The following is a 24,554-nucleotide window of genomic DNA, read 5'->3' on the forward strand; positions in this document are numbered from 1 at the left end:
TTGAGCCAACAGCTGGACCCAAGCAGGAGCAGAGTTCGGCAGTAACATCAGTGGCTCTGGCACCAGTAACAGTGGCCCCAGCATTAGCAGCTCCATTCACAGCAGCAGTGGCAGACCCAGCAGCAGCAGCTTCTGGGGGAGCAGCAGGAGTGGACACAGAAGCAGCAGCTTCAGCAGCAGTGGTGGCTCCAGCAGTGGCAGCTACAGTAGCAGCAGAGGCAGCAGCAGCAGTGGGTCAAGCAGCAGCAGCTTCAGCAGCAGCGGCGACAGACCCAGCAGGGTCAGCTTGAGCAGCACTTCCAGCAGCAGGGGTGCTGATCTGCAGGGCCACACTTGCCAGTTGGTTTGCAACACAGGAAAAGCCAGTGCCCAACTCCAGAAATCAGAACAGCAGCCTGACAACCCGGGCAGCAACTTGACTGAGACCAAAATCATCCAAGGTAACTGGGATTGCACCAGGGAAGGGTCTCACTTGGTCGCAAGCTGACTTGGATCCCTCAACAGACCAGAAATCTTAACCTCTTTGTTGATAGAGGATCTGGTTGTTATAATAACTACTCTTGCATACATACTCGGGGCTGTTGTTGATTGAATGTGTACAGTGTTTAGTTAAACTTTAGAATCTACCTGTATTTTATTCCATTCAGCCTGCTTGAATACTCCTATAGCAGGGAAACTCAACCCCTAAGAACATCTTTGTAGATATTCTGAGAGTTTTAAGAGCCACACCTAACACCTTAAGCTCCTACCCTGAAAACATATTACATCAAATCAATTGATACAGCTAAGAATACCATCTAGCTAGAAAATCCAAGCATTAACTTAGTCCAAGATGCAAAACTGTATACATTATAACACAAGAAATACTAAAAAGCAAGACGATATAAATCCACCTAAAAGTATTAATGCATCAGAAATGTCCTCCAGCGAGAACAAGTTAGAGGAAATGCCTGAGAAAGAGTTCAAAAGAATGATTATAAATATGTTCAAAGAGGTCAAAGAACAAATCAAAAGAAACAAAGAAGATATCAAAGAGGAAATCAAAGGAATCAAAGAAGACACAGAACACCAATATAATGAAATAAAGAAGGCAATACAAGACATAAATAAGAAATTAATAAGGAAATAGAAATAATAAAAAAAACAGTAAGAATTACTAGCAATGAAGAACACAGTTAACGAAATAAAAAACTCTGTAGAAAACCACACCAGTAGGATGGATGAGGGAGAGGACAGAATATCTAAGCTAGAAGACCAGCCTTTAGAAACCCAGTCAGACAAAACCCAGGAAGAACCTCTCCTCATCATATTATAATCAAACTGCCAAACACACACACCAAAGCAAAAATATTGAAAGCAGTTAGAGAAAAAAAATCAAGTTACCTACAAAAGCAAGCCCATCAGGATTACAGCAGATTATTCAACACAAACTTTTAAAGCCAGAAGGGCTTGGAGTGATATATTCCAAGTTCGGAAAGATAACAACTGTCAACCAAGGTTACTTTATCCTGCAAAGTTATCCACTCAAATAGAGGGAGAAATAAGGACATTCCATGACAAAACAGGTTAAAGGAGTATTTGAAGACAAAACCAGCTCTACAGAAAATACTTGATAGAATCCTCCATGCTGAACAAAAGGAAAAGCATACATATAAGGAACCTAGAAAAAACAAGCAATACTCAACTACTAGTTAACTGAAGAGAGCACAGGTAGAACCAGAACCACAAAAAAAAAAATGGCAAACATAAATACACACCTTTCAATAATATCTCTTAATATCAATGGCCTCAATGACCCAACGAAAAGACATAGGTTTGCAGACTGGGTTAAAAAGCAGTATCCTACAATTTGTTGTCTCCAAGAAACTCGCCGTTCTACAAAGGATAGACATTATCTTAGGGTGAAAGGTTGGAAGAAGGTGTTTCAAGAAAATGGACCTAGAAAACAAGCAGGGGTTGCTATCCTAATATCAGAGAAGGTAGACTTTAGTCCAACATTAGTCAAGAAAGAAAAGGAAGGTCACTTTATATTGATTAAGGGTACCCTCCAACAGGAGGACATTACAATCCTAAACATATATACACCTAACATGGAGGCTCCCAAATTCGTCAAACAAACACTATTAGAACTATGGTCACAGATAACACCAAACACAGTGGTGGTGGGTGACTTTAACACCCCACTCTCATCAATTGACAGGTCATCCCGGGAAAAAATAAACAGAGAAGCAACTGGACTAAATGAGGTCATAGAAGGAATGGACCTAACAGATATATACAGGACATTTCATCCAAAGGCTGCAGAATATACATTCTTTTCAGCAGCACATGGAACATTCTCTAAATTAGACCATATATTAGGACACAAAGCAAATCTTAATAAATTCAGGAAAATTGAAATAATTCCTTGCATTCTATCTGACCACAATGGAATTAAACTACAAATCAGTAGCAAGAAAGGCTATAGAGCATACACAAGATCATGGAAACTAAACAATACACTACTAAATGATGAATGGGTCAATGAAGAAATCTAGAAGGAAATCAAAAAATTTATAGAGTCAAATGATAATGAGAACACAACATACCAAAATCTCTGGGACACAATGAAGGCAGTTCTAAGAGGTAAATTTATAGCCTTAAGTGCCAATATTAAGAAATTAGAAAGATCACAAGTAAATGACCTAATGCTTCACCTTAAAGCCTTGGAAAAAGAAGAACAAGGCAAACCAAAAATCAGTAGGTGGGAAGAAATAATAAAGATTAGGGCAGAAATTAATGAAATAGAAACAAAAAGAACAATCCAAAGAATTAATGAAACAAAGAGTTGGTTCTTTGAAAGGATAAACAAGATTGATAAACCCTTAGCAAATCTGACCAAAAGAAAGAAAGAAGAGACACAAATTAATAAAATCAGAGATGAACAAGGTAACATCACAACAGATTCCAGAGAAATTAAAAAAAATCATAGGGACATACTATAAAAGCATATACTCCACAAAGTATGAAAATCTGAAAGAAATGGATGATTTCCTTGATCTATATGACCTACATAAATTAAATCAAGATGAGATTAATCACTTAAATAGACCTATAACAAACGTGGAGATCTGAACAGTTATCAATAATCTCCCAACTAAAAAAAAGCCCAGGCCCAGATGGATTCACTGCTGAATTTTACCAGACATTTAAGGAAGAGCAAACAGCATTGCTTCTTAAGCTTTTCCAGGAAATAGAAAAAGAAGGAATTCTACCAAACTCCTTCTATGAGGCCAGCATCACCCTGATACCAAAACCAGGCAAAGATAGAACAAAAAAGAATATTACAGACGAATCTCCCTCATGAACATACATGCAAAGATTCTCAATAAAATATTGGCAAACAGAATACAAGAGTATATCAAAAAGATCATTCACCCTGACCAAGTAGGCTTTATCCCAGAGATGCAGGGATGGTTCAACATACGCAAATCTATAAATGTAATACATTACGTAAACGGGTTGAAGGACAAAAATCACATGATCATCTCATTAGACGCAGAGAAAGCATTTGACAAAATCCAACATCCCTTCATGATAAAAGTCCTACAGAGACTGGGAATAGAAGGAACATATCTCAATATAATAAAGGCTATCTATGTCAAGCCTATAGCCAACATATTACTAAATGGGGAAAAACTGGAAGCTTTCCCACTAAAATCATGAATAAGACAAGGGTGTCCACTGTCCCCACTTTTATTTAATATAGTTTTGGAAGTCTTAGCCATAGCAATAAGGCAAGAGACACACATAAAAGGGATACAAATTGGAAAGGAAGAGATCAAGTTATCATTATTTGCAGATGACATGATTCTATACATAAAGGACCCTAGAGACTCTACTAGCAAACTGTTAGAGCTGATCAAAACATACAGCAATATAGCAGGATACAAAATAAATACACAGAAATCAGTAGCTTCATATATGCTAACAACAATCACACTGAGGATGAAATCAGAGAATCACTCTCATTCACAGTTGCATCAAAAAAAAAAAAAATAAAGTACCTTGGAATAAACCTAACCAAGGAAGTAAAGAATCTCTACAATGAGAACTTTAAAACACTCAAGCAAGAAATTGCAAAAGACACTAGAAAGTGGAGAAACATCCCTTGTTCCTGGATTGGAAGAATCAATATTGTGAAAATGGCAATCTTACCTAAAGCAATCTACACATTTAATGCAATCCCTATCAAAATTCCAAAAGCATTCTTCATGGAAATAGAAAACACAATCCAAAAATTCATTTGGAATCACAAAAAACCTTGAATATCTAAAATACTACTGAGCAACAAAAATGAGGCTGGTGATATCACCATACCTGATTTTAACCTATACTACAGAGCCATAGTAACAAAAACAGCATGGTACTGGCACAAAAACAGACATGTAGATCAGTGGAACAGAATAGAGGACCCAGATGTAAGCCCAAGTAGCTATAGCCACCTGATATTCGATAAAAAATGCCAAAAATACTCATTGGAGAAGAGACAGCCTCTTCAGCAAATGGTGTTGGGAAAACTGGATATATATCTGCAGAAGGATGAAAATAGATTCTTCTCTCTCGCCATGCACAAGAATTAAGTCCAAATGGATTAAAGACCTTAACATCAGACCTGGAACTCTGAAACTGCTAGAGGAAAAAGTAGGGGAAACCCTTCAACATATTGGTCTTGGCAAAGACTTTCTGAATACAACCCCAATTGCTCAGGCAATAAAACCACAGATTAATCACTGGGACCTCATGAAATTACAAAGATTTTGCACTGCAAAGGACACAGTGAAAAAAGCAGAGGCAAGCTGCAGAATGGGAAAAAATTTTCGCCAGCTATATATCTGATATAGGATTAATATCTACGATATACAAAGAACTCAAGAAGTTAAATATTAAGGAATCAAACAAGCCAATCAAACAATGGGCTATGGAGCTAAATAGAGCATTCTCAAAGGAAGAAATACGAATGGCATATAAGCATCTAAACAATTGTTCTAAGTCACTAGTCATCAGGGAAATGCAGATTAAAACTACATTGAGATTCCATCTCACTCCTGTCAGATTGGCCACCATCATGAAAACAAATGATCATAAATGTTGGCAGGGATGTGGAAAAAAAGGAACCCTTCTACACATTGTGGAAAACACTGTGGAGGTTCCTAAAACAGCTAAAGATTGATATACCATATGACCCAGCTATAGCACTCCTAGGTATATATCCTAAGGACTCATCTCATTTCCTTAGAAGTATGTGCTCAACCATGTTTATTGCTGCTCAATTTATAATAGCCGGGAAATGGAACCAGCCTAGATGTCCCTCAACTGATGAGTGGATAATGAAGTTGTGGCACATTTATACAATGGAGTTCTACTCAGCGTTAAAGAAAAATGAAGTTATGAAATTTGCAGAAAAATGAATGGACCTGGAATGGATTATACTAAGTGAGGTAACTCAGGCCCAGAAAGCCAAGCGCCACATGTTCTCCCTCATATGTGGATCCTAGCTACAGATGATTGGGCTTCTGTGTGAGAATGAAAATACTTAGTAGCAGAGGCCAGTATGTTGAAAAGGAGACATAATGGGAAGAGAAAGGAAGGGAGGAGGATACTTAATAGATTGATATTGTATATATGTAATTACAATGATTGTAATGGGGAGGTAATATGATGGAGAATGGAATTTCAAATGGCAAAGTGTGGGGGTGGGGAGGGAGGGAATTACCATGGGATATATTTTTTAATCATGGAAAATGTTAATAAAAATTAAAAACAAATAACCCATGGTAATACCCATTTTCACCTTTGAAATTCCATTTTCCATCATATCCCCTCCCCATCTCAATCAGTCTCTCTTTTATTTTGATGTCATGATCCTTTTCTCCTCTTACTATGGTCTTGTGTAGGCAGTGTCAGGCACTATGAGGTCCTGGATATCCAGGCCATTTTAGGTCTGGAGGGAGCACGTTGTAAGGAGTCTTACCCTTCCTTTGGCTCTTACATTCTTTCCACCATCTCTTCTGCATTAGACCCTGAGCCTTGGAAGGTGTGATCTCTTTTACTTTGATGTCATCATCTTTTCCTGCTATTATGATGGTCTTGTGTATGTACTGTCAGGCACTGTGAGGTCATGGGTATCCAGGCCATTTCTGCCTGGAGGAGCACGTTGTAAGGAGCCCTACCTTTCCTTTGGCTCTTACATTCTTTCTGCCTCCTCTTCTTCAATGGACCCTGAGCCTTGGAAGGTATGATAGAGATATTTCAGTGCTGAGCACTCCTCTGTCACTGTTCAGCACCATGGTGCCTTCTGAGTAAACCCAAAGTCACTGCCATATGAAAAGAGAAGGTTCTCTAACCAAAAGTGAGAGTAGCATTAATATATAGGTATGAACATTAAGAAAAGTGCTTACTGGGCAGTTGGGTGAGCATAGTATATACATTTAGACAAACAGCAGCAGACGTTACAACCCTAGGGCTCATGACTACCCCTTTTGTAGTGTTTCAGTATCAGGGATTTATTCACTCCCATGGAGCGGGCCTCCAGTCAAATTAGAGGATGGTTCATTTCACCCATAACAAATGTGCCACTATTGCAGCTCATTTGGCCTGGCTGGCCAACTATAAGTCGTGCTGTTGAGTGTCTACAATGGTGAATTCTCTCTCTCCCATTAAGTGCATGCAGCATGGCTTTTTCCAGCTTTCTGTCAGCTGGTCTACATGGAGCTCAGCTCCAGCAGGATATCTCAGTGATCTTGCAGCCCAAGTATATGGAGTCTTCAGCAATAGGGTCTTACCATTTATTCCTGGTGGGAAACCAAGGGCCTTGGCAATGGCCTGAAATGTTTTGGGGGCATCAGGGACCTCCCTGGCCAACAACTCACTGAAAGGTATCCCATCCCTGGCATTGAATATTTTCTAGTAACAATCTATGGCTCCTATTTGTTCCATTGTCTAAAAAACTAGGTTTCCATATGACTTATTTGTATCCTCTTAGATTTTGATTAGCTCTTCCTCCACCTCTCCTTTACTCAATCTCTTCCCCTGACCTCACCTAGGCCTTTTCAGCCCCACTCAATCTCTTTAATATTGTGAATAATGTTACAGTGCACATGTGAATACAGATATGTCTTTGATATCTTAATTTCAATTATTTAAAAATATATCCAGAAGTAGAATTACTACATAATGGGGTAGTTCCATTTTTAATTTTTCAAGAACTCATCCATCAGTTTCCCATAAAATCAATATTATTGCTGGACATGGTGGTGCATGAATTCAACACTAGCATTTGGAAGGCAGAGGTAGAAGGATTGCTATAAGTTTGAGGCCAGCCAGAAACAACTAGTGAATTCTAGGTCAGCCTAGCAAGACCCTACATCAAGAAAAAAAAATCAATACCATTCTTTTAAAAAAACTTTTAATTGATAACTTCCATAGTTAAAGACAATAATCCATGATAATTCTCTCTCCTTCCCCACTTAAATTTTGATTAAAAATTCTTCCCTTACTCAATCTCTTCTCCTGACTTACCTAGATCTCTTCACCCACAATAATCTATTCTACTTACATATATACAATGCCATCTCCTTAAGGGCTCCCATCTCCCCCCTCCCTCATAGACACTTTCTAGGTTACTGGACTCTGCTACTGATATTGACCCCAACCATCTCATGTATAGGTCTAAACAATTGTAGCTAGGACCCACATAGGAGAGAACATGCGACATTTGGCTTTCTGGGCCTTGGTTACCTAACTTAGTATAATCCTTTCCAGATTCATGATTTCCCTGAAATTTTCATAATTGCCTTTTTCTTTATCACTGAACAGAACTCCATTGTGTAAATGTACCACATCTTCATTATCCAGTCATTAGCTGAGGGACATCGAGGCTGGTTCCATTTCCTAGCTACTGTGAATAGAATGAAAATAAACATGGAGGAGCAAGCATCTCTAAGGTAGTGAGAAATGTTCTTAAGATAGACATCAAGGAGTGGTATAGATGGGTCATATGGTAAATATATTTTTATCCACACTGATTTCCACAATGGCTATACCAGTTTACATTCCCACCAACAGTATAGAAAGGTTCCTCTTTTTCTGTATTCTCATCAGAATTTCTTGTCAATTGCTTTCTTCATGATAGTCATTCTGACAGGAGTGAAATGGAATCTCAAAGTAGTTTTAAGTTGCATTTCCCAGATGGCCAAGGACGCAGAACAAAGATCTCTCTATTTATTTCCATCACCCATTTATTATTTTATTTATTTATATTTATTATTCCTTATTTTTTAGTTTTTTGAGTTCTTTACATATCCTGGATATTAATCCTCTGTCAGTTGGTAGCTGGTAGAGATTTTCTTCCTTTCTTTGGGTTGCCTGTTCACTCTATTCATAGTGTCCTTTGCTGTACAAATGCTTTTTAATTCTATGAGGTCCCAGTGGTTGATTGGTGGTTTTATTTCCTGAGCAACTGGGGTTATATTCAGAAAGATATTGCCTACACCAACATATTGAAGTGTTTCCCTACTTTTTCCACTAGCAGTTTCAGAGTACTAGGTCTGATAATATGGTCTTTGATCCATTTGTTCTTTGTTCTTATTTTCATCCTTCTGCATATAGATAACAAGTTTCCCCAGCACCATTTGTTGGAGGGGCTGTCTTTTCTACAATAAAATTTTTGGCATTTTTATCAAAATATTAGATGGCTGTAGATGCCTGGATTTGCATCCAGGTCCTCTATTCTGTTTCTCTGATCTGCATGTCTTTTTTTTTTTTTTTGCCAGTACCATGCAGCTTTGTTACTATGGCTCTGTAATATAGCTTAAAATAAGGTCATACCACCAGCCTTATTTCTGTTGTTCAAATTTGTTTTTGCTATTCAAGTTTTGTTTGTTTGTTTGTGTCCAAATGAATTTTAGGATTTTTTTCCACTTATGTGAAGCATGCCATTAGAATTTTAATGGGGATTGCATTAAATTTGTAGATTGCTTTTGGTAAGATTGACATTTTCATAATATTGATTCTTCCAATCCAAGAATATGGGATTTTTTTCCCCCTTTCCTAGTGTCTTCTGCAATGTCTGTCTTCAGTGTTGTAAAGTTTTCATTATAGAGATCCTTCACTTTCTTGGGTAGGTTTATTCCAAGGTACTTTTGTAGAGGCAATTGTGAATGGGAGTGTTTCTATGATTTCACCCTCAGCATGTTTTTTGTTAGTATATAGGAAGGCTACTGATATTTGTTTGTTAAATATTGTATCCTGCTACATTGCTAAAAGTGTTTATCAGCTCTAAAAGTTTGCTGGCAGAGTCTTTAAGGTCCTTTTTTTATAGAATCATGTCGTCTACAAATAATGATGACTTAATCTCTTCTTTTCCAATTTGTATCCTTTTTATGTTATGTCTCTGGTCCTATTGCTATAGCTAAGACTTCCAGTTCTATATTAAACAAAAGTTGGGACACTGGACACCCTTTTCTTATTTCTATTTTTAGTGGAAAATCTTAAAGTTTTTTCCCTTTTAGTATTCTATTGGGTATAGGTTTGTTGATTACATTCATTGATTTGCATATGTTGAAGCATTCCTGCTTCACTGGGATAAAACCTACTTGGTCAGGGTGACTAATCTTTTTGATATATTTTTGATATATTCTTGTATTCTGTTTGCCAGTATTTTGTTGAGAATCTTTGCATCTATATTCCTGATGGAAATTGGTCTGTAATCTTTCTTTCTTTCTTCTTCTTTGTTTTTGTTGTTGTTGTGATTCTTTTGTTATCTGGTTTATGTATCAGAGTAATGCTGGCTTCCTAAAAGGAGTTTGGTGGTATTCCTTCATTTTCTGTTTTATTGAAAAGTTCAAGAAGCATTGGTGTTAGTTCTTCTGTGATGTTCTGGTGAAATTCACCAGTGATTCCATCAGGATCTGAACTTTGTTTAGTTGGAAGTGTCTTTTTTTATATATATAACTGTTTTGATCTCCATGCTTTTTATAGGTTAATGGTTTGTCTTATCTGGATTTAATTTTAGTAGGTCATACAAATCTATGAAACAATCCATTTATTTTACATTTTGAAACTGAGTGGAGTATATGTTCTTAAAGTAGGTCCTTGTGATTTTCTGAATTTTCTGTTGTAATGGTACCTTGTTTATCTCTAATTTTATTAATTTTTCTCTGTCTTTTGGTCAGATTTGCTAAGGGTTTATCAATCCTGTTTATCCTTTCAAAGAACCAACTCTTTGTTTCATTGATTCTTTGAATTGTTTTTATTTTGATTTCTAATTCATTAATTTCTGATGTAATCTTTGTTATTTCTTCCCACCTGCTGATTTTTGGTTTGCCTTATTCTTCTTCCAAGGCCCTAAAGGGAAGCATTAAGTTTTTTACTTGCAGCCATTCTAATTTCTTACTATAGGCACTTAAAGCTATAAATTTTCCTCTTAGGATTGCTTTCATTGTGTCCCATAGGTTTGGGTATGTTGTGTTCTCATTAACATTTGATTCTATGAATTTTTTTATTTCCCTCTTGGTTTCTTCAATGACCCATTCATCATTTTGCAGTGTACTGCTTAGTTTCCATGACTTTGTGTATGCTCTATAGTTTTTCTTGTTGTTGATTTGTAGTTTAATCCAATTGTGATCAGACAAAGTACAAAGAGCTATTTCAATTTTCAAATTTTCCTGTATTTGTAAAGATTTGCTTTGTGTACTAACATATGATCTATTTTAGAGAATGTTCCATGTGCTGCTAAAAAGAATGTGTATTCTGCAGCATTTGGATGGAATGTTCTATAGATACTGCTCTATGGCATCATTTAATCCATATGTGTCTATTATTTATTTATTTATTTATTTACTGGATGACTTGTCAAGTGATGAAAGTTTGGTATTGAATTCATCCACTACAATTGTGCTTGGTGTTATCTGTGATATCAAGTCTAATAGTGTTTGTTTGATGAAATTGGGAGCCCCTGGTTGTTATCTTCCTGTTGAATTGTTCCTTTAACCAATATAAAGTGACATATTTTGTCTTCCCTCACTAATTTTGGATTGAAGTCTGCCTTGTCAGGGATTAGGATAGCAACAAGTGCTTGTTTCCTAGGCCCATTTGCTTGAAATACCATCTTATATCCTTTCACCCTAAGATCCTGTCTGTCTTTTATGAAGTGGTAAGTTTCTAAGAGGCAGCAAATAGAAGGATGTTGCCTTTTAATCCATTCTGCAAGCTTGTGTCTTTTAATTGGGGCATTGAGGCCATTGATATTAAGTTATTATTTAAAAGTGTGAATTTATTCTTGCCATTATTTTTGTTCTGTAGTGCTTCCTGTTTTTCCTTTACTATCTTGTATTAACTATTATTTGAATATATTTTATTTTTCCCTGTTTTCTCATGTGTGTGCTTTTCTTTCTCTTCAGTGTGAAGGATCCCTTCAAGTATTTTCTGTAGAGCTGGCTTAGTGGTCTTATATTCATTTGAATGTGTTTGTTGGTAATAAGACTGTTCACCTTCTTTGCCCATTTTAAACTGAGCTATTTTATGATTTGATTTTTTTTCCTCATAGAGTCCTACAAGTTTCTTATGTTTCAGATATGTAGTATTCAAGTATTTTCTATTATGAAGGTTTTTTATTCACTTCATTTGTGACTTCTTTTTCTAGTGTAGATGCTTTTTAGTTTTATGTTCTCCCACTTGTCTATTTCTAATTTGGTTTCCTGTCTTTTTGGTATTATATTCAGGAAATTATTAACAAAAACTATGCCAACAACTCTTACATAATTTTTTTTAAGTAACTTACAATTTTAAGTCTTCCATTTGAGTTTTTAACTCACTTTAAATTTATTTTGTGAATGGTATAAAGGAAGTAGCAGTTTTGATCTCTTGAGGGTTGATATTGAGTTTTTAAAGTACATTTTCTGTTTATGTATTAAAAAATCTGTTAACATGGTAATCCATAATGATTGGAAGTTCTTTTGGAAGAGCTATAGAAATATATACAACAATGCGTAGTGTAGACTCTATTTGTTATTTATGCATCTAGATTTATGATTTGGTGTTGTTATTAATTTTGCAAATTCTCAAATATTCCTTATATTTTTCCTTATATTCCTTTCTTTCTTTTACTTTGCTATTTCCATTGCACATTTTAAAATTATTTATTTATTTACTCATTTATTTGGGAGAGAGAGACATATAAAGGCAGAGAGAAAGAAAGAAAGACAGAGAGAAAGAAAGAGAGAGAGAGGGAGAGAGAGAGAGAGAGAGAATGGGTGTTTCAGGATCTCTAGCCATTGAAAACAAACTCCAGATGCATGTACCACTTTATGCATCTGGTTTAAGTGGATACTGAGGAATTGAACCTGGGTCCTTAGGCTTTTTAGGCAAGCCCCTTAACTGCTAAGCCATCCCTCCAGTCCCATTATGAAATTTTTATCTTTGCAAAGTTTTCTATATTTTTCCATAATCTCTTTATTTTTTCAGTCTTTCTTTCTTTAGGCATCTCAACTTCAGTAATTTATATTGATAAAAGTTCACACACATACAGTCAACTGATAAACTCATCAAAAATCATATTTACTTCTATTCTGTTGTAGTGTTCTTAATTTTTATTATCTTCTAAGGATCCTTCAGGTCCATAAGTTCCTTCAAGTTATCAAATTTTAATATAATCACTCTTAATATATGCATTTTATTTCACACAATCAGCATGATGATACCAGAACCCATGCTACATCTGAGTCTGGTTATGTTGCTTTGGTTTTTATAGTGTTTTATAGTATATATGACATCCATAAAGTCAGACATGATATACTAGGAACTCAGTTTCAGAAATATTAGCTTCTTGTATTCTTAATAGACAGTTAAGCTATCTCACGCTGTATTTTGCTAGTAGATTCGCTTACCTTAGTTACATAATAGAACAAGTTTCACCGGCTAGTAAATTTTTCTCATAGAAAATGACCTAGCTTTATTTTATTATGGATGCTTCCCTTCCATTCAGCCTCATCCGGGAATTTGAAAATCAAATGGGTCCAGTGTTAATAATATGCATGTGATAAATATTATTTGTAATTCTGTTTGTATATATTCACTAATACTAGATTTTAGGAGTTTCTACGTTCATCATGATGTGGAGCAGGGACTTAAAATGAAAAATAAATTAAAAGTACAAGTTACAGGTACTATTTCTTAATTTTTTTTTCAGTTGGAAAGGAATCCCTGTTACAATAGTAGCAATTTACTCATAGACCCAAGTATAACAGGTTTATTTAAAACAATACCTTGATCCCTCCCCTTCTTTGCATTCAGCCAATCTTTACTATTTGTTACTGAAGAGAATCTCTCCCTATAATTTTTGTTAAGAAGTTTCAGGAGAGCAATGTACATTGTAAGATTCCTGCCAGCAAAAGGAAGACATACCTGTCCATGAAGAAGGCATCCATTCACAATTATGGACTTTCTGCCACTTATCTATATAGTCTCTTTTGGCCCCATAAAAGCTCTTTCCTCCCTGAATGCCCATAAGATCTTTCATATATATATATATATATATATATATATATATATATATATATATATATATTTTTTTTTTTTTTCTCAATATTTATTAACATTTTCCATGATTATAAGAAATATCATAGGTTGTTACAATGATTGAGATGGGGAGGTAATATGATGGAGAATGGAATTTCAAAGAGGAAAGTGTGGGGGGGGAGGGAATTACCATAGGATATTTTCTTTTATAATCATGGAAAATGCTAATAAAAATTAAAAAAAAAAAGAATTTGTCCTATAAAATAAATAAATAAATAAATAAATAAATAAATAAATAAATAAATAAATAAAAAAGAAATATCCCACTAGGAGTGGTGGCACATGCCTTTAATCCCAGCACTTGGAAGGCAGAAGTAGGAGGATTTCCATGAGTTAGAGGCCACACTGAGAATACAGAGTGAATTCCAGGTCAGCCTGGGCTACAGTGAGACCCCACCTCAAAAAATAAAAAAGAAATATCCCATGGTAATACCCTCCATCCCCCCCCCACTTTCCCCTTTCAAATTTCATTCTCCATCATATCCCCTCCCCATCTCAATCAGTCTCTTTTATTTTGATGTCATGGTCTTTTCCTCCTCTTATGATGGTCTTGTGTAGGTAGTGTCAGGCATGGTGAGGTCATGGATATGCAGGAAATTTTGTGTCTGGAGGAGCATGTTGTATGGAGTCCTACCCTTCCTTTGGCTTTTACATTCTTTCCACCACCTCTTCCACATTAGACCCTGAGCCTTGGAAGGTGTGATCAAGATGTTACTCAGTACTCCAGTCACTTCTTTCCAGCACTACGATACCTTCTGAGTCATCCCAAGGTCACTGCTATCTGAAAAAAGAAGATTCTCTCCAAAGTGAGAGTAGCATTAATATAAGGGTATAAATATTAAGAGAAGTGCTTACTGGGCGGTTTGATAAGCATAGTATATATACTTATTCAGACATCAACTGATGCTACAACCCTAGGGCTCATGACTACCCCTGTTTTAAGTTTTCAGTATCAGGGTTGTATTCCCTCCCATGGAGCGGGCCTCCAGTCCAACTGGAGAGCAGTTGGTTTCCACCATGACAGACATGCCACTATTGCACCCATTGGCTCATTTAGTCTGTCTGGCCAATTATAAGGCTTTCAGTGTCCACTGTTGAGTATCTTCACTTGTGGTATTGCTTTCTCCCATTGAATTACATGAAGAATGGCTTCTTCCAGCTTTCTGTCAGCTGGTATATATGGAGGAGGTTATCAGCTCAGTTCCAGCAGGATTTTTCAGTGGCCTTGCAGCCCAAATATGTGGAGTCTTCAGCAATACGGTCTTACCATTGATTCCTGGTGGGAAACCAAGGGCCTTGGCAATGTCCTATAATGTTTGGGCAGCATCAGGGATCTCCCTGGCCAACAACTCACTGGAGGCATCCCATCCCTGGCACTGAAAATTTTCTAACAATGATCTATGGCTCCTGAGTGTTCCATTGTCTGAAACTGGAGGATTCCATATGATTTATTTGCATCCTCTTAGATTTTGATTACCCCTCCCTCCACCTTTCCTTTAGTCAAGTATTTCTGTCTCTGTATCTTTGTCATTTGGATATAGAAAGGCTACTGATTTTTGTGCACTGATTTTGTATCCTGCTACTTTGCTGTAGGAGTTAATCAACTTCAGGAGTTTTGGGATGGAGTCTCTTGGGTGTCTTACGTATACAATCATGTCATCAGCAAATAGAGCTAACTTAACTTCTTCCTTTCCAAATTGTATCCCTTTTATTTCCTTCTCCTGTCTTATTGCTTGAGCTAGGACTTCCAGTACTATATTGAAAAGGAGAGGTGAGAGTGGAAAACCCTATCTTGTTCCTGATCTTAATGGGAATTCCTCCAGTCTCTCTCCATTAAGAATTATTTGGGTGTTCAGAGCTTTGCATATTGCCTTTATTATGTTAAGATGTGCACCAACTATGCCAATTCTCTCCAATATTTGGTCATGAAGTGATGTTGTATCGTTTCAAAGGCCTTCTCTGCATCTATCAAAATAATCATGTGGTTTTTATGTTTAACCTTGTTTATGTAGTGTATTACATTGACAGATTTACATATGTTGGTCCACCCCTGTGTTCCTGGGATGAATCCCACTTGGTCAAGGTGGATAATGCTTTTGATGTGTTGTTGAATTTGGTTTGCGAGGTTTTTGCTCAGGATCTTTGCATCTAAGTTCATCAGGAAAATAGGCCAGTAGTTTCTTGTGACATCTCTACCAGGTTTTGGAATTATGGTGATACTAGCTTCATAAAAGGAGTTGGGTAACTTTCTCTGTTCTCCAGTTGTGTGGCACAGTTTGCAGAAGGTTGTTTGAGTTCTTCCATGACGTCTTGATAGAATTTAGCTGAGAAGCCATCTGGTCCTGGTCTCTTCTTTGGGGGAGGTTTTTTAAATTACTTTTCCAATCTCCATGAGTGTGATGGGTTCATTGAGGTGATTAGACTGCTCTGAGTTTAGCTTTGATAGATGGTATGTTTCCAGGAATTTATCCATCTCCTCCACATTTCCAGTTTTGTGGAGTAGAGGTTTTTGAATTAAGTCCTGATGATTCTACCAATTTCACTTATGTCTGTTGTGATCTCTCCTTTTTCATTTTGAATTTTGTTAATTTCAAGCTTCTCCTTTTTTTGCTTGATCAAATTAGACAGGGGTTTGTCAATCTTGTTTATTTTTTCAAAGAACCAGCTCTTTGTTTTGTTAATTGTCTTAATTGTTTCCTTGGTTTCCAATTCATTAATTTCTGCTCTGATTTTAATTATTTCCTTCCTTCTGAAGCTCTTTGAGTTGGATTGTTCTTGTTTTTCCAGTACCTTTAGGTGGATGGTTAGGTTATTGATTTGGGATCTTTCTGTCTTTTTTATGAAGGCATTGAGTGCTATGAATTTTCCCCTGAGGACTGCTTTCATTGTGTCCCACAAGTTTTGGTATGATGTGTTCTCATTGTCATTCAATTCCAGGAATTTTGCAATTTCCTTTTTTATTTCATCCATTATCCATTTATTGTTTAAGAGTGTGCTGTTCAGTTTCCAGGTGCTGTTGTGATTTTTGGTGGGTCTTTTGTTGATTTCTAGCAATATAGCATTGTGATCTGATATCATGCAGGGAATTATGTCAATTTTCCAAAGTATGTGGAGGCAGTCTTTGTGACCCAGTATATGGTCTATTTTAGAGAATGTTCCATGGACTGCTGAGAAGAATGTGTAGTCTGTGGATTTGAATGGAATGTTGTGTAGTTGTCCGTTAGCTCTAAGTGATCTATGGTTTTCTTGAGCGCTCTTACTTCCCTGATGACTTTCTGTTTGGATAATCTGTCTATTACTGATAATGGTGTATTGAAGTCCCAAGCTATGATGGTCCTGGTGTTTATTTCTCTTTTATTGTCAAGTAGGTTTTGTTTTATGAACTGTGGTGCCCCTCTGTTTGGTGTATACAGATATATGATTGTTATATCCTCTTGATGGATTGTTCCCTTGATAAGTAGGAATTGGCCTTCTTTGTCTTTTTTGATTATTTTTGGTTTGATGTCTATTTTATCCGATATTAATATAGCTACACCTGCTTATTTCTTATTCCCATTTGCTTGGAATATTGTTTTCCACCCATTCTCCCTGAGGAGGTGTCTGTCTTTAGTGGTGAGGTGGGTTTCTTGAAGGCAACAGATTGAGGGGTCTAATTTTTTGATCCATCCTCTTAGCTTGTGTCTCTTGATGGGTGAATTAAGGCCATTAATATTTACGGTAATCACTGTGAGATTTGATTTGATCCCTGCCATACTTTGATTGTAGATGTGTTTTGGTATTTTCATGGGCTTTGTATTTTTTGTGCCTACTCTGAGTTTGGTTATTGTGATCTGCTTCTTGTAGGCATTTGGGTTTGGCTATTTGTTTCTGCTCTGCAGAGAATTTCCTGAAATACTCTCTGTAGGTTTGGTTTTGTGTTCATGTAATTGTAATGCTGAGATTTGTCATGGAAAGTTTTTCTTTCACCATCTATTATGAGGGATACTTTTGCCAGGTAGAGTAGTTCGGGTTGGATGCCATAGGTTCTTAGACTTTGGAGTGTTTCTTTCCAGGTCCTTCTAGCTTTCAGGGTTTCCATTGAGAAGTCTGAAGTAATTCTGATGGGGTTACCTTTGAAAGTGGTGTGCTGTTTTTCCCTAGCTGCTTTTAGGATTTTCTCTTTGGTGTCAATGTTTAGAGTCTTAATGATAATATGTCTTAGAGAGTTTCTCCTTTGGTCCAGTCTCTTTGGAGTTCTGTTGGCTTGTTGTATCTTGATGGGCCTTTCTTTTAAGATACTGGGGAAGTTTTCTTCAATTATTTGTTAAATAAGATCTCCATGCCTTTGGTCTGAAATTCTTCTCCTTTTGGTATTCCAATGATTCTGATATTAGGACGTTTAAGTGTATCCCACAATTCCCTCATGTTCTGTTCCCAGGAACTTTTGAACTTACTGAAGTTTTTGAACTCCCGAACTGTTTCTTCCATCTTGTCTTCCAGATCAGAGTTTCTTTCCTCCACTTTGCTGACTCTGTTCTTGAGAGCCTCTAGTGAGTTTTGGACTTGTTCAATTAAGTTTCCATTTTCTACTACTTTTCTATGTGTCATTTGCATTGCTCTGTCAATCTCCCTTTTCATATCATTTTCTGATTTTCTTGATGATTCTTGGATATCATCCTTACATTTCTTTATGTCTTCATTTAGTATGGCCAGCTGATTTTTAAGGTCCTCTTTTTTTTTCACTCTCCTTCAAACTCTTAGCTATCTTTGAACTCCTTCCATTCTCTTATCAAATTGTTCTAGCTTAGTGATGGTAGCATCAACACGATTATCAGTCCTTTGTTGCCTTCCTGCAAGTTCTATCAGTAGGTTGGTCAGGGTTGCATTGCTTATAACTTCAATTTGATGTTCTGATCCTAATAACTCTTCTATGATTTGGTTAGATTCATTCATTGTAGGACTGGGTGGTCTAGCTGGGTTTTCTTGCATTTGATTTTTCATGTTATTTCTTCTGTACTGTGGTCTGCCCATGACAGTGTATGGGCAGGTAGGTGGGTGGATCAGCCTGGGCTCTAGTACAATGGGAATCTGAGGAAGCCTGGGGCAGTTGTCAGGCAGCCTGGGCTTTGACTCCCACTTGCCAAAGCTGCCTATCTATGGCCTGACAGGGGCGATAAAGTTGCCTGAATTCTGAAGTGATAATGCACCAAAGCTGCCTGCATTGAAGCTTGGAGGAGTACTGAGGTACAAAGCCCTGAAGCAGCCCAAACTCTGGCTGGGAAACCTGGGACCTGGAAACAGTCTGAGCTCCCCCGACACAGGAGAATGTAGGATGGCAAGCGTGGCAGACAGGTAGGAGAGGGCACCTGAACTGGTGCAAGCAAGAGACACTCTGAGCTTGTGTGGCAATTGCTGTGGGACTGGGCTCGCTGAACAGTAGTGTGGGCACGTGTGCAGAGTAGTTTAAGCTTCCGCACACAGGGATCAGTCTGTGCATGTGATCTGGGCGTGGATGTGGGACTTCAATGGTGGGTTGCGGGTCCACTGAGGTGGGCTCGGATCCCAGGCAGCAGGCACTGAGAAACAGCAGCGGGGTGTCGTGGGGCTGCGGCAGTGGGGCACAATGGCTGTTTGGTGTTAGAGGTGGTCTACCCACCCGCGAAGGGATCCACAATTCACTGTTTTTCCCCCTTCTGTTCCCTCCCACAAATATGAAGTCCCAGAAAACCCTTAATGTCTTGGCTTTCTTTCCCTAGGATTTGCAGGGCAGGTAGGCGGTCCTGGCCTGAAGTCCAATACTAGATATATTATGGAAATATAAATAATATAAATAATAAAGAAAACCAGTTAGTATTACTAGCAATAAAGAACACAGTTAATGAAATAGAAAACTATGTAGAAAATCTCACCAGTAGAATGGATGAGGGAGAGGACAGAATATCTAAGTTAGAGACCAGGTGGCAGATCTAATACAGTCCAACAAAGAGAAAGACAGAATAATAGAAAAGTATGGATGGGAATTTCAAAATATCCATGACACTAGTAAAAGATCAAACATAAGAATTCAGGGCATAGTAGAAGGAGAAGAATTTCACTCAAAGGCATAGTAGGCATCTTAAACAAAATCATAGAAGAAAACTTCCCCCAAATTGTGAAAGATGTGCCAATGCAGATACAGGAATCCTTTAGAACACCAGCCAGACAAAACCTGGAAAGAACCTCCACCTGCCTTATTATAATAAAACTACTAAACACAAACAAAAGAAAAAAAATATTGAAAGCAGTCAGAGAGAAAAAAACAAGTTACCTCCAAAGGCAAGCCTATCAGGATTACAGCAGAATACTCAACACAAACTTTAAAATCCAGAAGGGCATGGAGTGATGTATTCCATGTTCTGAAAGATAACAACTGGTGACCAAGGTTCCTTTATCCTGCAAAGCTATCCATTCAAAGAGAAGGAGATATAAGGACATTCCACAAGACCAGCCTAAAGGAGTATTTGAAGATAAAAGCAGCTCTACAGAGAATACTTGAAAGAATCCTCCATGCTGATGAAAAAGTAAAGCACAGATATAAGGAACTGGGAAAAAGCAAAGAATACTCAATTACTGGTTAACATAAGAGAGCAAAGGTAAAACCAGAAGAACTAAAAAAATGAATACACACCTGTCAATAATATCTCTTAATATCAATAGCCCCAATACTCCAACCAAAAGACACAGGATTGCAGACTGGGTTAAAAATCAAGATCCTTCAATTTGTTGCCTCCCTTTCTACAAAGGATGAACACTATCTTACAGTGAAAGGTTAGAAAATGGTGTTTCAAGCAAATGGACCTAGAAAACAAGCAGCAGTTGCTATCCTAATATCTGACAAGGGCAACTTCACTCCAACATTAGTTAAGATAGATAAAGAAGGCCACTTTATATTGATTAAAGGCACCCTCCAACAGGAGGACATTACAATCCTAAACACATATGAACCTAACATGGGGGCCCCCAAATTCATCAAAGGCTACTAGAACTAAGTTCGGAGACATCACCAAACACAGTGGCAGAGGGTGACTTCAACACCCCACACCCATCAATTGACAGGTCATCCTGGGAAAAAATAAACAGAGAAGCATCTGGACTAAATGAGTTCATAGAAGGAATGGACCTAACAGATATATACAGGACATTTCATCCAAATGCTACAGAATATATATTCTTTTCAGCAACCCATGGAACATTCTCTAAAATAGACCATATATTAGGACACAAAGCAAATCTTAACAAACACAGGAAACTTGAAATAATTCCTTGCATTCTATCTGACAACAATGGAATCAACCTACATAGTAAGAAAGGCTATAGAGCATCCACAAAATCATGGAAATTAAACAACACACTACTAAATTATGAATGGGTCAAGGAAGAAATCAAGAAGGAAATCAAAAAATTTATAGAGTCAAACGATAATGAGAAGACAACATACCAAAATTTCTGGGACACAATGAAGTCAGTCCTAAGAGGTAAATTTATAGCTTTAAGTGCCTATATTAAGAAATTAGAAAGGTCACAAGTAAATGACCTAATACTTCACCTTAAGGCCTTGGCAAAAGAAGAACTAGGGAAACCAAAAATCAGAACATGGGAAGAAATAATAAAGATTAGGGCAGAAATTAATGAAATAGAAACAAAACAAACAAACAAAAAAACAATCCAAAGAATAAACAAAACAAAGAGTTTGTTCTTTGAAAGGATAAACAAGATTTTTAAACCCTTAGCAAATCTGACCAACAGAAAGAGAGAAGAGACACCAATTAATAAAATTAGAGATGAAAAAGGTAAAATCATAACAGATACAGAGAAATTCCAAAAATCGTAGGGTCATACTATAAAACCATATGCTCCACTAAATATGAAAATCTGAAAGAAATCGATGATTTCCTTGATTTATATGACCTACCTAAATTAAATCAAGGTGAGATTAATCACTTAAATAGGCCTATAACAAACATGGAGATCCAAACAATATCAAAAATATCCCAATTAAGAAAAGCCCAGGCCCAGATAGATTCACTGCTGAATTTTCCAGACCTCAGGGAAGAACAAACACCATTACTTCTTAAGCTATTCCATAACATAGAAAAAGAAGGAATCCTACCAAACTCCTTCTATGAAGCCAGCATCACCGTGATACCAAAACAAGGCAAAGATAGAACCAAAAAAAAAAAAATTGCAGAACAATCTCTCTCATGAACATAGATGCAAAAATTCTCAACAAAATATTGGCAAATAGAATACAAGAGTATATCAGAAAGATCATTCACCTTGACCAAGTCAGCTTTATCCCAGTGATGCAGGGATGGTTCAATATATGCAAATATATAAATGGACTTAAGGACAAAAATCACATGTTAATCTCACTATACACAGAGAAAGCATTTGACAAATCCAAAATCCCTTCAAGATAAAAGTCCTGCAGAGACTGGGACTAGAAGGAATAAACCTCAGTATAATAAAGGCTATTTATGAGAAGCCTACAGCCAACATATTACTAAATGCGGCAAAACTAGAAGCTTTTCCACTAAAATGAGGTACAAGACAAGGGTGTCTACTGTCCCCAATTTTACTTAATATAGTACTGGAAGTCTTAGCCATAGCAATAAGGCAAGAGGTGCATAAAAAAGGGATACAAATTGGAAAGGAAGAGATCAAGTTATCATTATTTGCAGAACACATGATTCTATATATAAAGGACCCCAAAGACTACCAGAAAAGTGTTAGAGCTGATAAGCACCTACAGCAATGTAGCAGGATCCAAAATAAATACACAGAAATCAGCAGCCTTCCTATGTGATAACACAAACACACAAAGGATGAAATTAGAGAATCACTCCCATTCACAATCGCATCAAAGAAAATAAAGTACCTTGGAATAAATCTAATCAAGGAAATAAAGGATCATTACAATGAAAACTATAAAACACTCAACCAGCAAATTGCAGAAGACACTAGGAAATGGAAAAACATACCTTTTTCCTGGATTGGAAGAATCAATATTGTAAACATGGCAATCTTACCAAAAGCAATCTACACATTTAATGCAATCCCCATCAAAATTCCAATGGCATTCTTCACAGAAATTGAAATAACAATCCAAAAATTCATTTGGAATCACAAAAAATCTTGAATATCTAAAGTAATACTGAGCAACAAAAACAAGGCTGATGGTATCACCATACCTGATTTTAACCTATACTACAGAGCCATGGTAACAAAAACAGCATGGTACTGGCACAAAAGCAGACATGTAGATCAATGGAACAGAACAGAGGACCCAGATGTAAGTCCCGATAGCTATAGCAACTTGATATTTGATAAAAATGCCAAAAATAATCATTGGAGACAAGACAGCCTTTTCAGCAAATGATGCTGGGAAAAGTGTGTATGTATCTGTAGAAGGATAAAAATAGATTCTTCTGTCTCTCCATGCATAAGAATTAAGTCCAAATGGATTAAAGACCTTAACATCAGACCTGAAACTTTGAAACTGCTAGAGGAAAAATTAGGGGAAGCCCTTCAACATATTCATCTTAGCAAAGACTTTCTGAATACAACCCCAATTGCTCAGGCAATAAAACCACAGATTAAACACTGGGACCTCTTGAAACTACATAGATTTTGTACTGCAAAGGACACTGTGAATAAAGCAAAGAGGCATCCTACAGAATGGGAAAAAATCTTTGCCAGCTATATATCTGATAGAGGATTAATATGTAGGATATACAAAGAACTCAGAAAATTAAATAATAAGAACTCAAACAAGCCCATTAAAAATGGGCTATGAGGCTAAATAGAGATTTCTCAAAAGAAGAAATATGGATGGCATACAAGCATCTTAAAACATGTTCTACATCCCAAGTAATCAGGGAAATGCAGATTAAAACCACATTGAAATTCCATGTCACTCCTGTCAGATTGACTACCATCGTGAAAACAAATGATCATAAATGCTGGTGGGAATGTGGAAAAAGAGGAACCTTCTACACTGTTGGGGGTAATACAATCTGTTTCAGCCATTGTGGAAATCAGTGTGGGGGTTCCTAAGACAGCTAAAAGTTTATGTACCATATGACCCAGCTATAACATCCCTAGGCATTTATCCTAAGGACTCATTTCATTTCCTTAGAAGTACATGCTCAACCATGTTTATTGCGGCTCAATTTATAATAGCTGGGAAATGGAACCAGCCTAGATGTTCCTCAACTGATAAGTGGATAATGAAGATATGGCACATTTATACAATGGAGTTCTACTCAGCGGTTAAAAAAAATGAAGTTATGAAATTTGCAGTAAAATGGATGGATCTGGAAAGGATTATACTAAGTGAGGTAACACAGGCCCAGAAAGCCAAGTACCGCACATTCTCTCTCATATGTGGATCCCAGGTACAGATGATTGGGTTTCTGTGTAAGAAGAAAAAAACTCATTAGCAGAGGCCAGTAAGCTAAAAAAGAGATATAAAAGTAAGAGAAAGGAAGGGAGGAGGGTACTTAATAGGATGGTATCATATATATACATATATATGTATATATATGATATATATATACAGATTAATGGTGTTGAAAGGCCCAAAGTGAAGTCAGGGGAAGAGATTGAATGAAGGAAAGGTGGAGGGAGGGCTAATCAAAATCTAAGAGGATATAAATAAATCATATGGAATCCTTTGGTTTTGGACAATGGAACACTCAGTAGATGTAGATTGTTGCTAGAAATTTTTCAGTGCCAGGGATGGGATACCTTCCAGTGAGTTTTGCCCAAGGAGGTCCCTGATATCCCCAAAGCATTATAGGCCATTGCCAAGGCCCTGGGTTTCCCACCAGCAATAGATGGTAAGACCCTATTGCTGAAGACTTCACATACTTGAGCTGCAAGGCCACTGAGAAATCCTGCTGGAACTGAGCTGATAA

General features: G+C 37.0%; 1 protein-coding gene across 1 annotated transcript in view; it reads left to right on the plus strand.

Moving 5' to 3' along the window:
* Positions 1-24,554, plus strand: part of LOC101596939 (general transcription factor IIH subunit 1-like) — a 120,741-nt gene that overhangs the window by 30,804 nt on the left and 65,383 nt on the right.

Source organism: Jaculus jaculus, chromosome X (assembly GCF_020740685.1).
Source record: "Jaculus jaculus isolate mJacJac1 chromosome X, mJacJac1.mat.Y.cur, whole genome shotgun sequence".
In the NCBI taxonomy this organism is placed as follows: domain Eukaryota; kingdom Metazoa; phylum Chordata; class Mammalia; order Rodentia; family Dipodidae; genus Jaculus; species Jaculus jaculus.